This window comes from Gavialis gangeticus, unplaced genomic scaffold (genome assembly GCF_001723915.1).
Source record: "Gavialis gangeticus isolate Ggan-Ray unplaced genomic scaffold, GavGan_comp1, whole genome shotgun sequence".
Taxonomy (NCBI): Eukaryota; Metazoa; Chordata; order Crocodylia; family Gavialidae; genus Gavialis; species Gavialis gangeticus.
In genome coordinates, this window is record NW_017728964.1 from 10,435,482 (window position 1) to 10,449,563 (window position 14,082).

The following is a 14,082-nucleotide window of genomic DNA, read 5'->3' on the forward strand; positions in this document are numbered from 1 at the left end:
ACAGGCCCGAGCAGAGGTGGTATACTCCTCTTTGGAGATAGCACTCCCCTTCCACCGGTTGTACGCCACAGTACTTTCAGTCCACTTCTGGGTCTGTTGCAGAGTGCGCTGGGGGCCTCCCTGGCTCAGTGATCGGCCACAGGAGAACCCTGGGTGCCCCCCCCAACCCAGGAGGCACCAGTCATCGAGCTGGGTGGGTGCAGGGGGCCCCCCTGCGGCACTCCCCAGAGGACCCAGAAGTGGACCGGAAGTGCTTCTGGTCCACTTCTGGGTCTGCTGCTAAGTGTGCTGGAGACCCCCCAACACTTCCTTGGAACACTCCATGTGCCCCAGCACCACAGCATTCATGAGCTGCCTGCTACCTAGAGGTATGTAGAAAAAACATTTAAAGCTGTGTCTATATCTGAATCACCAGATCTTTCCCAATCTCTCCAAATCGATTTGCAGGGTTCTGGTCCAATTTGGAGAGATTAAAGGGTCCTCTGATTCAATTTGGTTTTGTAGATTCAGCCACCAAATCAGTCTGAATCTCTCTGCTGAATTGAATCAGAGACTGAAACTTCGCACAACCCTACATAAAGGCACAATGCCTCCTAGATTCATAGATTCTGGGGTAAGAAGGGACCTCAACAGATCGAGTCCGACCCCCTGCCTAGGCAGGAAAGAGTGCTGGGGTCAGCTGACCCCAATCAGATGCCTACCCAGCCTTCTCTTAAAGACCCCCAAGGTAGGGGAGAGCACCACCTCCCTTAAAAGCCCATTCCAAATTTTGGCCACCCTTACCATGAAGAAGTTTTTCCTGATATCTAGCCTAAATCTGCCCTGTCAGTTTGTGACCATTGTTCCTTGTTACCCCAAGAGGTGCCCTGGTGAACAGAGCATCTCCGATCCCTTGCTGTGTCCCCCTAAAGAATTTGTAGGCAGCCACAAGATCGCCTCTCAGTCTTCTCTTGAGGAGGCTGAAGAGGTCCAGGTCCCTCAGTCTCTCCTTATAGAGCTTATCCTGTAAGCCCCTAACCATGAGTGGCCTCCTCTGGATCCTCTTGAGTCTATCAACATTGTTCTTGAAGTACAGTGCATAAAACTGGACGCAGTACTCCAACTGTGGTCTGACCAATGCCACACAGAAGGGAAGTACCACCTCCTTGGCTCAGTGCATGATAAAGTGCGGTTAGCTTTGCTGATGATGTCGTCACACTGATGACTCGCGTTCATTTTGGAATCTGCTATGACTCCAAGATCCCTTTCCACTTCTGTGCTGCTGAGAGGGTCACTTCCCAGGCAGTAGGTATGCTGGGTATTTTTGCGCCCTAGGTGTAGCACTCTGCACTTGTCCTTGTTGTACTGCATCCTGTTGTGTACTCCCCATTTTTCTAACCTGTCCAGGTCTGCCTGCAATCGTTCCCTACTCTTCAGAGTGTGCACTTCACCCCACAATTTAGTATCATCTGCAAACTTGGACAGAGTACACTTCACACCCACATCCAAGTCACTGATGAAGATACTGAAGAGTACAGGTCCAAGGACTGAACCCTGCAAGACCCCACTACCCACATCCTTGCAGGTCAATACCAACCCGTCTACTACCACCCTCTGGGTGTGATCACTAAGCCAATTTGCCACCCACCGGACCATGTAAACATCTATGTTACAGTCTCTCAATTTATTTATGAGAATGGGATGAGATACCGTATTCAAGAAAATGACATCTGCCTCTACTCCTGCGTCTAAGCATTTTGTGACCCTGTCATAAAATGAAACCAGATTTGTCAGGCATGATCTACCTGCCGTGCCACGTGTGCGTAGAAAAATGCACAATTTTGGGATTGAGGATCAGATCCCAATCCACCCTATTAGCCAGTGCTAATCATGGGCTTCCCCTGCACCAGGAAGTTGAAAGTCGGGTGCCTCACAGTTAGGTGAATGTTAGCCAGCAGGGCCAGTTTAGGCCCCAGTGCAGTCCTGACTCTCCATCATGCCTTAAATTGAATGTTAGGCAAAGGAGCCACAAAAATATTTTACTTTTTTGTGTAAAAATGACATGTTAAGTGTAATGTCTGCCATGGACCTTAGACAGTAATACAAAAAAAATTACCTTTCATCTTCAATAAAGCATGGACATTTTTTTTAATGGAGGTTTCTGTCTTTCTGTTTTTCTAGCAAGCTCTGAAGAAGTGAAAGAAGAGAAAGTATTACTAGAATAGTTTTGTAATCATAACTGCATATACATTATATGCAAACAAGAAAAAGAATAGTTCCTGCCTAATTGAGGCTGAAGATTGGGACTCAGGAGATCTAGGTTCATTTCTTAGTTCTGCGATAGACATCTTTTATGACATTGAGCATATTACTTGATCTCTCTCTCCGCTTTTATCATCCACTGAAAATAAAGATAATATACTTGTCTGTTTAGATTAATGACTTTCCCAGGTGTGCATGTACAGTGCCTAGCACAATGGAGCTTCATTCTTGGCTTGGGCTCTTAAACACTATTGGATTACAAAAGATAAATTGCCAAAAGAAAGGGTGTTTTTGTGCTGATGCAGAGTAAAGTGTAGTTACCTTTGGGCAGTTGTGAAGTGCCAGCCTGCAGTTAAATTCACTATATGAATGAACACAGGAACAATACAAACAATTTACTATCCTATTGCAAAGATAGTACAACCAGGTCCATAAAAGGCCACATAAAGGGAGTCTGGGTGGGAGCTGGGAATACATTAAAGAACACAATTCTCCCTTAATTTAATAGAAGGGTCCATTCAACAGAGAATATATTGTAAAGCTCTCTCAGGTTGGATGGCCTCCTATTGTGTCTGGCCTTTGAAGTGCTGATTAGCTGGGCTGGAAACACGCTGATAAAAAGTTAATTTCTATTTGCTGTTGCTTTGTAATTGGATGAACATGAAAGCAATTAAATATTAAAACATACAAACAAATAACGAAGTCACTGTAATTAGCCAAAGTTTGATCACTGTCATATTTATTTAGGAGGAGATGATACATCTCAGCAGGTGACATTCTAAATACCCTTGGCCGCTTTGGTGTTGTCTTCAGAGAATGCTGAATAATGTACGGAGGATTTAATTAAACCCCATTGTAAATCAGCTGTGATGACAGGGAAGTGACAGCCACATGTTGAAAAGAGAATTAGGCCGCAGCAAGAGATATTAATTAACTATTTTCTATAGAGTTCAACTAAAGCTTTTTGCACTGAGGTTTGAGTTTTTTGTGACGAGGGGAACTTCCTTCTTGTTGATGAGGGTAGGCTATTATTTTGAAATTATTTTACTAAAATTTCAGACATACTCCCTAGAATGCTATCTTTCATCCTAGAATATCCATGGGTATGTGGGATTAGTTCCATAGTACTGTTGGGGAAACTGAGGAACCAAGTAATAATGTGACTTCACCCATAAGCACAAGTCTGTGGTAAATCTAGGAATGAAACCCGGTTCTTATGCTTCCCGTTTCAGTGTATAGAAGCTGCTTCTGTATAAAAGACACTACAAAGGATTTCATAAAATGAATGCCTGAGATATTCATAGCCCATGGGCTGACGTATCAAGAAAGACGAGGCTTTCTAATGGTATTGGTGTCTACTGTTCACCAGCTGTTTCTTCAGTGTGAACATGAGTATTTTTTTCATATCTATGAGCAGTTAAGGGAAACAACCTGATGAAAGATCATCTTTTCTTTTGTGTGATGAATGGATGAAGCCTGTAATGCTGGTATGAATCTTCGTGTTCTTAAAATAAGAGGAGAGAAGGTACTTCCTCATGTTTTTACAGCATTGTTTGCATGAGCATAACTAAATGTTTGTTACCTTAGCTCAGCGGGGGCCACACATTTCAGCAGGCATGCCACAAATTTATTGCTCCATCCCCCCCCTACTGCTATTCCAATCGCCTTCCCCTGCCCAATCTGCTGCTCTGCTTTCTGTTCCCTGCCCCATCTACCACTGTGTTGCCTGTCCCTTCCCTGATCTGTTGCATGCCACACACAGCGTCTGCCTGTGCCACTTGTGGCACCTGTGCTGCAGGTTGGCCACCCTATCTTAGGTTATCCAAACTTCTTTAGATTAGAAATCTTTCCAGAACAGACTCTCTCAGGTGCCTGTGACTGAGCAAAGGCATGCCTAACTGAAAAGTAAAGGTAGCCAAACTCTTGGGAACACCTAAAATTCCTTTTGTTTTGAATTTGAAGTAAATGTTTTCAGTCCATCCTTTACCCGATATGTATGTTCCATCCCTGTTTTTAATAGACTGTATGCAGTGAAAACTGCCTGTACTTTATGAGGCTATGGGGAAATACTACCATAGTCAAAACATTGAGGCACTCTAGTACATATAGCCAGTAGCTGGAGAAGAACTTTGAAATGGGATGTAATGAATATAGATTCTGGAGAGAAAAAAGAAAAGATCCAAAGCCCAGAATACCTATGTAGCAAAAGCAGAGGAAGGAAAGCTGTGATAGAACTGTATGAAGTAACGAATGTACAGTGTGTCAGCTACTCAGATGTTCCTGTTAGTTTGTATCCATAATATAAAAACAAATTAAGTTGCAATAAATGTATGAAAATAGATTTTTTACTCTTCTTATGATTTACTTGTGGAACTCATGATTGAAGGTTTTGAGAGTATACAGCCAAATAGTCTTGTATGATTTGTAATAAGCTATTAGGTTTTTATACAAATTTATATTAACATCTGTCGTTATACCCGCTAGAGTGAAATGAAAATAACTGCTGTCATGCATCAAGGTGAAAACTGGCCATGAGCTGGGATTAGGAATAAATATAACTCTAAGGCATAGTGTTTCTAAGTAGGTATATTATGGGGGTTTTACCCATACACTGAAGCATCTCCTATTAGCCACAGTCAGATTCAGGATAACAGAGGGTTCTTCCACTGTTCTCTTCCCCTATGTGCTCTGATATTATGTCTAGAAATTCAATGCGGAAAATAGCACATTTCTAGAGTGTCTCCAACTGATCCTTCAGCAAGTGAAAGTATCTCCACACAGACTCATTCCTAAGGCTTAAGATACAGCACAATGATGAATGGCTTCTGTACATGCTTAAACTCTTGAAAGAAGATGAGTGGGGTCCAGTGCTAGGAATATTATTTTTGTTATAACAATCCAGAAGAGTTGGGCTTATGGCTTCAATTCAACAAAGCACTGAAATGAATGTTTTAATTTTAAATATATGAGTAGCCTCTTGGCTAGACAGTTACTGCTTACATGGTTGGAGTTAAGAATGTGCAGCATGAGGCCTGGGTAAAATACTGTTCAAGGACAAGGCTAATGAGTGATTAACCAGTATAATGGCCTGTGCAGGGAATAGGGCAACATGATTGGATAGGTCTAGCAAGGCAGTCAGTGAAGTTTGTGAAGCCATGATGTGATTTAGCCACACCATTAACCTCTAAATTTTTCTTCCCATTAAACCAAATAACCTCCTCACCTTCTGTTACAGGGGCACCATTGATCTTTGGAGGCCTCAGGAGAGGATGAGTTTGAATGGCGCTGTGTGGAAAGATCAGCAAAGACGAGTCTATGGTCCCTCCTGATCATCAGGTAAGGTGATGTAGCTAGGCTTTCTCAGGTGATGCTTTGGTACTTCCTGTTATGATTTGCCCATCTGTCTTTGCCTACCAAAACCCTTATTCTCCTCTCACCCCTGCCAGTGTAAATGAGGAGTGATTATGTATATCAGAGTGCAAAGATGTACTTTACTTCTCCACTTCCCAGGGGTGCAAAATTAACTATAGCAACTCAGGAGAGGGCCCTGGGCATCAGCCTAGAAAGCTCAGTTAAGATGTTTCCTCAGTGACTGTAGTCACCAATACAAATAAGATGGTAGCATGTGTAAAGAGTGGACTGGAAATATTATGGAAACTTTATAATGTCATTATATTAATCAATGACACTGCTTCATGTATATACTGATATACAAAAATGATACAAGTATCTATTAAATAATAAACAGAAGTAGTTTGGTGGTATCTATTCTCCATGTCTCATAACCTATGGAAGAAGCTCAACAAAATTTAAACATGAAAAACTCAGAATCAATAAAAGCAAATATGTCTTCATATGGCATGAAATTAAAACTGTGGAAGTCATTGATCCAGCACGTTGCTGGAACCAAGAACTTAGGTTCAGTGAAGGTCTGGATGTATTATATGGACAATAAGAATATACAGAGTTATCTAGTGGGCAATAGGCCTGTGCGAATAGGGAAGTATTTGATTCGGAGGACAGTGATTCGATTCGGAAACTGGGATCACTGTCCTGAATCAATTCAGCTGAGTCGGCTTCGGAAGATTCAGCACGAGTTTGGGGAGATTTGGCCATAGACTATAATAGGGAATCACTGAAATACCTATATCTTTGTCATTTTTGGCTGATTCAGATAAAAATTGCAGTGATGGTAGTCCCTTCTAAGGGCATGAGGCTTGCCAAGTTTCAAGGAGATAGATAGGTGCAGTGGATTGTGGGAAACGGCACCTCAAACTGCTGAAAGCTAAAATCGTGTCGTGTATATGTTAAGGCAGATTTGGATGAAAACAGCAGGGATGGTAGCTAGGGCTGTGTGAAATTTCGCCGGCCATTTCATTTCAACACTGTTTTGACCAATTTTGAGGTCAAAACAGCAAAAGCAGAATGAAACAAAGGCCATTGAAATAGGCTCAAAACAAAGTGAGGCTGGTTGAAATGCTTCGAAAGTCGTATCACACTGGATCGCACTGGGGTAGCAAGGCAGCCCAGCTGGGCTGCTTTCCCATCCCCCATGTTAGATCGCGCCTGAGGTGGAAGGCAGCCTAGCTGGGCTGCTTTCTTGTTCCCCGATGCTAGATTGCACCAGGAGCTGGAGGCAGCCCAGCTGGGCTGCTTTCTCATTCCCCGTGCTAGATTGTGCTGGGGGCTATCTAGCACAGGGGATGGGAAAGCAGCCCAGCTGGGCTGCCTTCTACCCCCAGTGCAATCTAGCACTGGGGATGGAAAGTCATCCCAGTTGGGCTGACTCCACATTCCAAGCAAAATGTCAAAACAGCTGTTTCAATGGAACTGAACAGAATAGCTGTTTCAGCTCAAAATGAAATTTGATACGAAACACTATTCCATCGAACCGTCGAAACTCAAGGTGCAACAGAACAATGCCATTTTGCACAGTCCTAATGGTAGCCCCTTCTGAGGGCATTAGGCCTGCCAAGTTTCACAGAGATAGGTGTAAGGGTTTCACTGCCAGGGAAAACAAAGCTTTCTTTTTAAAAAGTGTGTGGGGTGGGAAAACCCAAAAACAAATATAAATTGAGAAATGGATTGGATAGGGATAAGTAGAGGGATTCTAATTAGTAAGCTATATCCAATCCTTTCCAAGACCAGAAAGTAGCAGGAGACTGACTAGGTAGGAAGCCATGCCAGTCCAGTACCTTTCAGATGCTGTTGCTCAGGCAGAAACAGCTTACAAAAGGCACAGAAAGCCTTCAAACAGAGGCTTATATGCTGTTTCTATGTCCCTCCCCAAGAGCACTGTGATTGGAAGGAGACTCAGGGAAAGACCACAGTCACTTGCCAGCTACAGATGTCAGTCTCTCCCCCCCACCTGCTCCCCCTCCCTCTTCTCAGTTTCCGTTCCCCTGAAAGACTGCCTTCTGGATCTCTGAATCTTTTCTGAATCAATTCACAGGCTCCAAATCAATTCAGAGGTTTTATTTCTTCTCCCGATTAATTTGGTTTTGGTGATTCAGCCTCTGAATCAGGCTGAATCTTCTCTGAGTCGAATCACAGACTGAAGTTTTGCATGCTCCTAGTAGGCAACCGTTGATCCTCTGGATCATGGTATACACATGAGAGGACTAGTCAGGTGCCTGATGAATGTTTGTGGCTGACAAACCCAATTTGAGAGTGACACAGCTTGTTATAAGCTTCACAGATCCATACATTGTTTAAGCTGGAGTCCAAATTTACACATGATGCTTTCTTCTTTCTTGTTTTGGTTCCATCCTGGCTCAAAGCCACTTCATGTTGAGCTGCACTCGGTGCTAGCTGTTCCCTCCAGATGAGATGGGATTCTGCGTGCTTCTCCCAGCTTTCTACATTGATACAGAACAACTTCATGTAATTTTTGCATGTATCATGGTATTGCCATAGAAGGTGACCCCACTTTCTAGAGCCATCTCAAATCTCACTATACTAAATATTTTGGGGGATATAGTCTTCTCTTATTCTCTTGACATGGCCAATCCATTGTAACCTTTTCTTCTTCATAGTGGTTTCTAAGTGTCAATCCTGTGTGCTCCAGTACCTCTGTGTTCGGTATTTTGTCATCCCACTTTATTTTCATGATCTTATCCAAACATTTCATGTGGAAGGTGTTCAGTCTATTGATATGCCTAGCATATGTAGTCTGCATTTTTTAACCATAAAGTAGGATGACAGCACACAAGGCTCGTAGATTTGGATCTTCACCTTAGCTGATAGTTTGCTGTTATTCCATGCACATTTCTGTAATAGCCTGAAATTCTTAGCTGTTTTACTGATTCTGTTTGTCAGTTCAGTCTGAAGGTCAAGATTCCTACTGATCTTGGAACCCAAGTAGCAAAATCTGCTAATGACACCAAGAGATTTATCCTCCAGAGTGATGTCAGGTATTGGTTCTTTCACCCCTTGGTACGTGATCACAGTCTTCTTGAGACTAATTGCCATTCTGAAGCTCTTACATGATTCATAAAATCTGCCCAAGAGACTTTGCAGAGAAGATTCACTGTAGGCAACAAAGGCCACATCATGCACAAACAGGAAATCTCTCAGAACCAGTTCTTTCACCTTGATTTTCCTTCTAAACTTTGCAATGTTGAACAAGTCTCTATTTAGTCTAGTTCAAAGATAAATGCCATCATAGCTGTCCTTGAATGTATGAAGAAACAGGAATGAAAAGTCGATGTTAAAAAGTATAGGAACTAAGACACACCTCTATTTCACCCCATTGTTTATGTCAAAGGCATTTGAGTCTTTGTTTTCACACACTATAGTTGCCTTCATACCTTGATGTAATGAGCAAATGCTGTTCATCAGCTTGGGGAGACAAGCCTGTTTCTACAGAACAGTAAAAAGCCCTGTCTGTTGACTGTATCAAAGGCCTTCCTCAGATCAATGCAGGCTCTGTACAGCGTTATTTGTTTTTTCTCTACACTTCTCTTGCAGTTGCTTGACTGAAAATATCATACCGATGGTGTGTGTCCTGAGTGAAAATCTCATTGACTTTCAGGATAGATTCTTTCACCTAGAGATTGCAGCCTAGGGAGCATGATGTAAATGACAATTTTTCTGAAGATGTTCAACAGAGAGATACCTGCATAGTTGTCACAGTCACTTCTATTCCCTTTGTTTTTCTATAATTGTTCAACCCGAGCATCTTTGAATTCTTGTGGTACTGCTTGAGAGCAGTATAACTTCATGAAGCTTTCAAAGTTATTTGTTGTTGGCACATTTGTAGATTTCAGTAGGCAAACAGTTGTTGCTGGATGCCTTGTTCCCAGGAATTGATTTAATGACTTTCTGCCAATCTTCTAATATAGGCTTGTTGTCTAAATCTATCATAATTTCGAACTGTGGTAATTCTCTGAGTTCTTTGTGTTTTGATTTTAGTCTCACTGGAGTATATAGTTCCATAGTGTTCAGTCCAGCGCTAAAGTTGTTTTTGTTTATTAGTGGAGTTGTTTTCTTTTTGACTAGACCAGTTGCTCATTTGATGCCTTCATACATTCCATGGCTATTGCATGAGTCAGCTGCTTTCTGAATATCACTGTGACAGGGGGCCTTCTCGGGGCCAGTCCGCCATTGGCCCGCCCACCTGACCCTGGGCTAACTGCCTGTCTCACTTGTCTGCCACACCTTGCTGTTTCATAATTGGTTCTAATTAGGCAGGAGGCTGCCCATTCTTGTCCCGATGCCAAGGAGGCACTCTCTGCAGCTCCAATCCTTCCCTACACTGCAGCCCAAGCCTTGCAGATGGCATCCAGGTGACACCATGCTCCCGGCCTATTGCCAGACCAAGCTTAGCCCTCATTGTCAGGCCTCATTCATACACATACTCATACCACTCTCCTCTCACTAGGGTGTCCCACACTCCACCCCCTCTCACAGGGTCTTTTTCATGCATCAACAGCTTTATACTGCCCTGCTACCTCTTGGAGCGGCCCCCTTAGGCTATAGGCTTTATCTAGCGCACATCTTGAGTAGCAGACGTACTGTCTTTTGGGCCTCTCCCATGACCCTCACAGGGGTAGTGGCCAGCCAATTACTTGACCTGGGGCAAGCTTGCCCTGGCCCTTCCTGGGGCAACTCTACACAAATACACCCCCCCCACCCCTCTGGTTCCCCCCTCACTGGGGCTCTACCTCCACCCCCTCAATGGGGTTCTACATCTCTACCCCTTCACTGGGGCCTACCGTTACTGGGGGTCCTCATCTACCCCTCACTGGGGCTATGGCACTTCCTTCCCTGGTGAAGGCTCAGGTGGCCACAGTCTTGCCTGGCCCCAACTTCTACCCACAGTGATGGGGTAGGTAGGGGTTATTGAGGCGCCTTGACCCACCTTCCACCAGGCTGGTAACTGGCCTGGTATTTTCTGGGGGCTCCCACACCACTGGGAGCCCCACCAGGCCACCCACTCCCGGCAGAGTGCAGTTTAAGGTCATGCCCAGGACCAAGAGCCTCCTGCTCCTACCTGCAGATGTTCCATTCAGCAGGTCAGCCAGTTGATGTTTCTGCCTGGCTGCCAGCAGCGAACTGCTCTGTTTATATAGGCAGCCATGGTTCTAATATGGCCACTGTAATCAAGCACCTGCTGGCTGCTTGACTAAGCCCTTAAAATGGTGGGCATCAACAGTGCCCTGCCAAAATCATCATAGACTTTCATCCAAAAATCTTGGCCACACCTTAGTCTCCTTTTGCATTTCTCTTTGAGCTTTTCTCAGATTTTCTAGTTTTAAGGTATTCAGAGATTTCTTATAGTTGGTTAATGCTATCCTTTTGTTCTCAACCAGTGGTACAAGGGTTTTGGAGTGCTCTTCAAATCAGTCTGCATTTTTTCTGGCATTTTTTTGCCAAACGCTGTTACAGCATTGTACATGTTCATTTTTAAGCTTTCCCAAGCCTTCATAGATTTCATAGATGTTAGGGCTAGAAGGGACCTTGCAAGTTCATTGGGTCTAGCCCCCTGCCCAAGGGGCAGGAAGTCAGCTGGGGTCAAATGATCCCAGCAATATAGGCATCCAGGTGTTTCTTGAAAGTGTCCAGAGTAGGCGCTTGCACCACCTCCTGGGCAGAATCTATTCCAGGTCTTGGGGACTCGGACAGTAAAGAAGTTTTTCCTTATGTCCAACCTAAAAAGGTCTTTCAGGAGTTTGTGACGGTTGGACCTTGTCTTCCCTTGGGGTGCCCTGCTGAACAGACGTTCTCCTAGTTCCTGATACACAATAAACCCCTTATGTACTTATAGGCTGCCATCAAGTCACCCCTGACCCTACACTTTTCCAAGCTGCAGAGTCCCATGGCTCTCAGCCTCTCCTCATAAGGCCTGTTTTCCTGACCTCTGATCATGCGTGTGGCTCTCCTCTGGACCCCCTCAAGCTTCTCCACGTCCTTTCTGAATTGCGGAGCCCAGAAATGGATACAGTATTCCAGCTATGGCCTCACCAAAGCCAAGTAAAGTGGAAGGATGACTTCCTGGATCTTGCTTGAGATGTATTGGTAGTTGTAAGCCAGAGTTTTGTTTGCTTTGCTGGCTGTGGCATCGCATTGGTGGATCAAGTTCATCTTGTGGTCAGTCATGGCTCCCAAGTCTCTTTCAGTAGTGGTGCTAGCAAGTGTAGCACTGCTGAGCCTATAAGTGTGATGTGGGTTTTATTCTCCTGAGGTGGAGTACCTTACATTTTTCTGTGTTGAATGCCATCAGGTTTTGATCTGCCCACCTTGCAAGCCTGTCAAGATCAGCCTGGACCACCAGCCTATCCTCTAGGGCAACCACACTTCCCCATAGTTTGGTGTTATCAGCGAACTTAGTCCACTTCTGACACCAGAGTCCAGTTCATTTATAAATACACTGAAGAACACAGGTCCGAGAATGGAGCCCTGGGGGACACCACTGGTTACCATGTGCCATGTTGATTTAATTCCATTGACTATCACTCTCTGGTCCATCCATGCAGTCAGTTTCCCAGCCATCGGACTGTAAGGTTGTTGAGGCCCCAGTTCCTCAGTTTTACCATGAAGACATCATGAGGCACCAAGCCAAAGGCTTTCTTGAAGTCCAAATATATTATGTCAACTTCTTTTCCTTTGTCCAGGCTTGGTGGCTGACTTGTTAGGTAAACTTGCTTTCACAGCTTTTCTCTGAATAGTCTGCGTTTTTCTATGTCTTTAGTTTGGCTGATGTCTACCTGAGGGGGACTGGTAGTTTTGGCATGGTGGATCTTTTCGATATTTATTCTGACATTGCAGCAGACTAAGGTATGATCAGTGTCACAGTCAGCGCTGTGATAAGCCCTTGTATACAGGATTTATTTCAGGTGGTTATACCTGGTCAGCACTAGATCTAATTGGTGCCAATAGCCTGCTCTTGGATGTTTCCATGATGTCTTTCTCATTATTTTCTTCAGCAAAGTAGATATCAATAACACATGGATTTTGCCTTGCACACAGTTCTAACCCTCGCTGGACATTTTCATCCATATTACCAATTCCACGTTTGCGCAGAATACCTGGCCAATTCTTAAAACTACATCCAACTCTACCATTGAAGTTTCTAAGTATTATAATGGTCTCATTTCTGTGAGCATTCTCAATCTCTTCAAGGTGTTGGTAGAAAACATTCTTGTCTTTAGTGCTAGCTTGAAGGGTAGGCACCTAGGCTAAGTACAGACAGCCAAAAAGCCCAAGGCTGAATCGATTCAGTCTTTTCAGGTTAGTCTAAGCTACACAGATTCAATTGAAACAGAAGTGAACATATATTTACCTTTGGTTCAGGAAATGCAACCAGAAGCCATTGGGTCTAGAGCTTCCTTTTCCTGCTGCCCCTGAGGTCTCTGGGATTTGCAGTCCAGAATTACAGTAACAGAACTCTGCAGGATTGCTCATCGCTTCCTCTTCCTGCTTCTAGGTGCCTCTGGATTTGTAGTCCACAATTGCAGCCAGCAGTAAGTTTGAATGGGGAAAGGGGTGTTTAATAGTGCTGTGCAAGCTTTGGACCCTGATTTGATTTGGTGGAGATTCATCCCCATTCCGTGGCCAAATCTCCAAATCCAAATTGAATCAGAGGACCCTTTAATCTCTCTGAATTGGATCACAGAGATTGATCCGAATTGATTCAAAAAGATTCAGAAATATTTGGCGATTCAGACATAGACACAGCTTTAAATGCTTTTTCTACATACCTCTAGGTACCAGGTGGCTCCTGAATACTGAAATGCTGGGGTGCATACAGTGTCCCACAGAAGCATGGGGTGTTCCCCAGTGCACTCGGCAGCAGACCCGGAAGTGGACCAGAAACACTTCTAGTTCACTTCCAGGTTCACTGCCCCCCCACCCCCATGCCTCCCCTGGCTTGGCAACTGGTGTTTCCTGGGTCTGGGGAGGCACCTGGGGTCTCCCCATGGCTGATCACTGAGCTGGGGAGGCAAGAGGGCCCAGTGTGCTCCCCAGTGGACCCAGAGTGGACTGGAAGTACTTCCAGTCCACTTCTGGGTTCATTGCTGAGCACATGGAGGCCCCCCCACACTCCTGTGGGACACTCCATGTGTCCCAGCATCACAGTGTTCACAAGCCACGCTGGTACCTTGAGGTATGTAGAAAAAAACATTTAAAGCTGTCTATGTCTGAATTGCTGATTCTCTGAATCAGCATTGAATCTTCAGATTCGGATTTGGCCAAATCGAATCAGGGACAGAGATCTGAATTGATGAATCAAATCACTGTCCCTGATTCGGGTCAGATCCAAATTGAATAGAGCCTGCTTTGCACACCCCTAGTATTTAATGCCCCTCCCTGGCCCCAGACCCCAGCTGGGGTTTGCCT

At 44.3% G+C, this 14,082-nt stretch overlaps 1 long non-coding RNA gene across 4 annotated transcripts in view; it reads left to right on the forward strand.

Annotated features, from left to right (window-relative positions):
* LOC109287577 overlaps positions 1-14,082 on the forward strand; it is a 294,027-nt gene that overhangs the window by 25,660 nt on the left and 254,285 nt on the right. For all 4 annotated transcript variants that reach the window (XR_002094901.1, XR_002094905.1, XR_002094898.1 and 1 more), the window contains exon 2: positions 5,477-5,577. This is a non-coding gene — a long non-coding RNA (uncharacterized LOC109287577). The remainder of the gene's footprint in view (positions 1-5,476; positions 5,578-14,082) is intronic.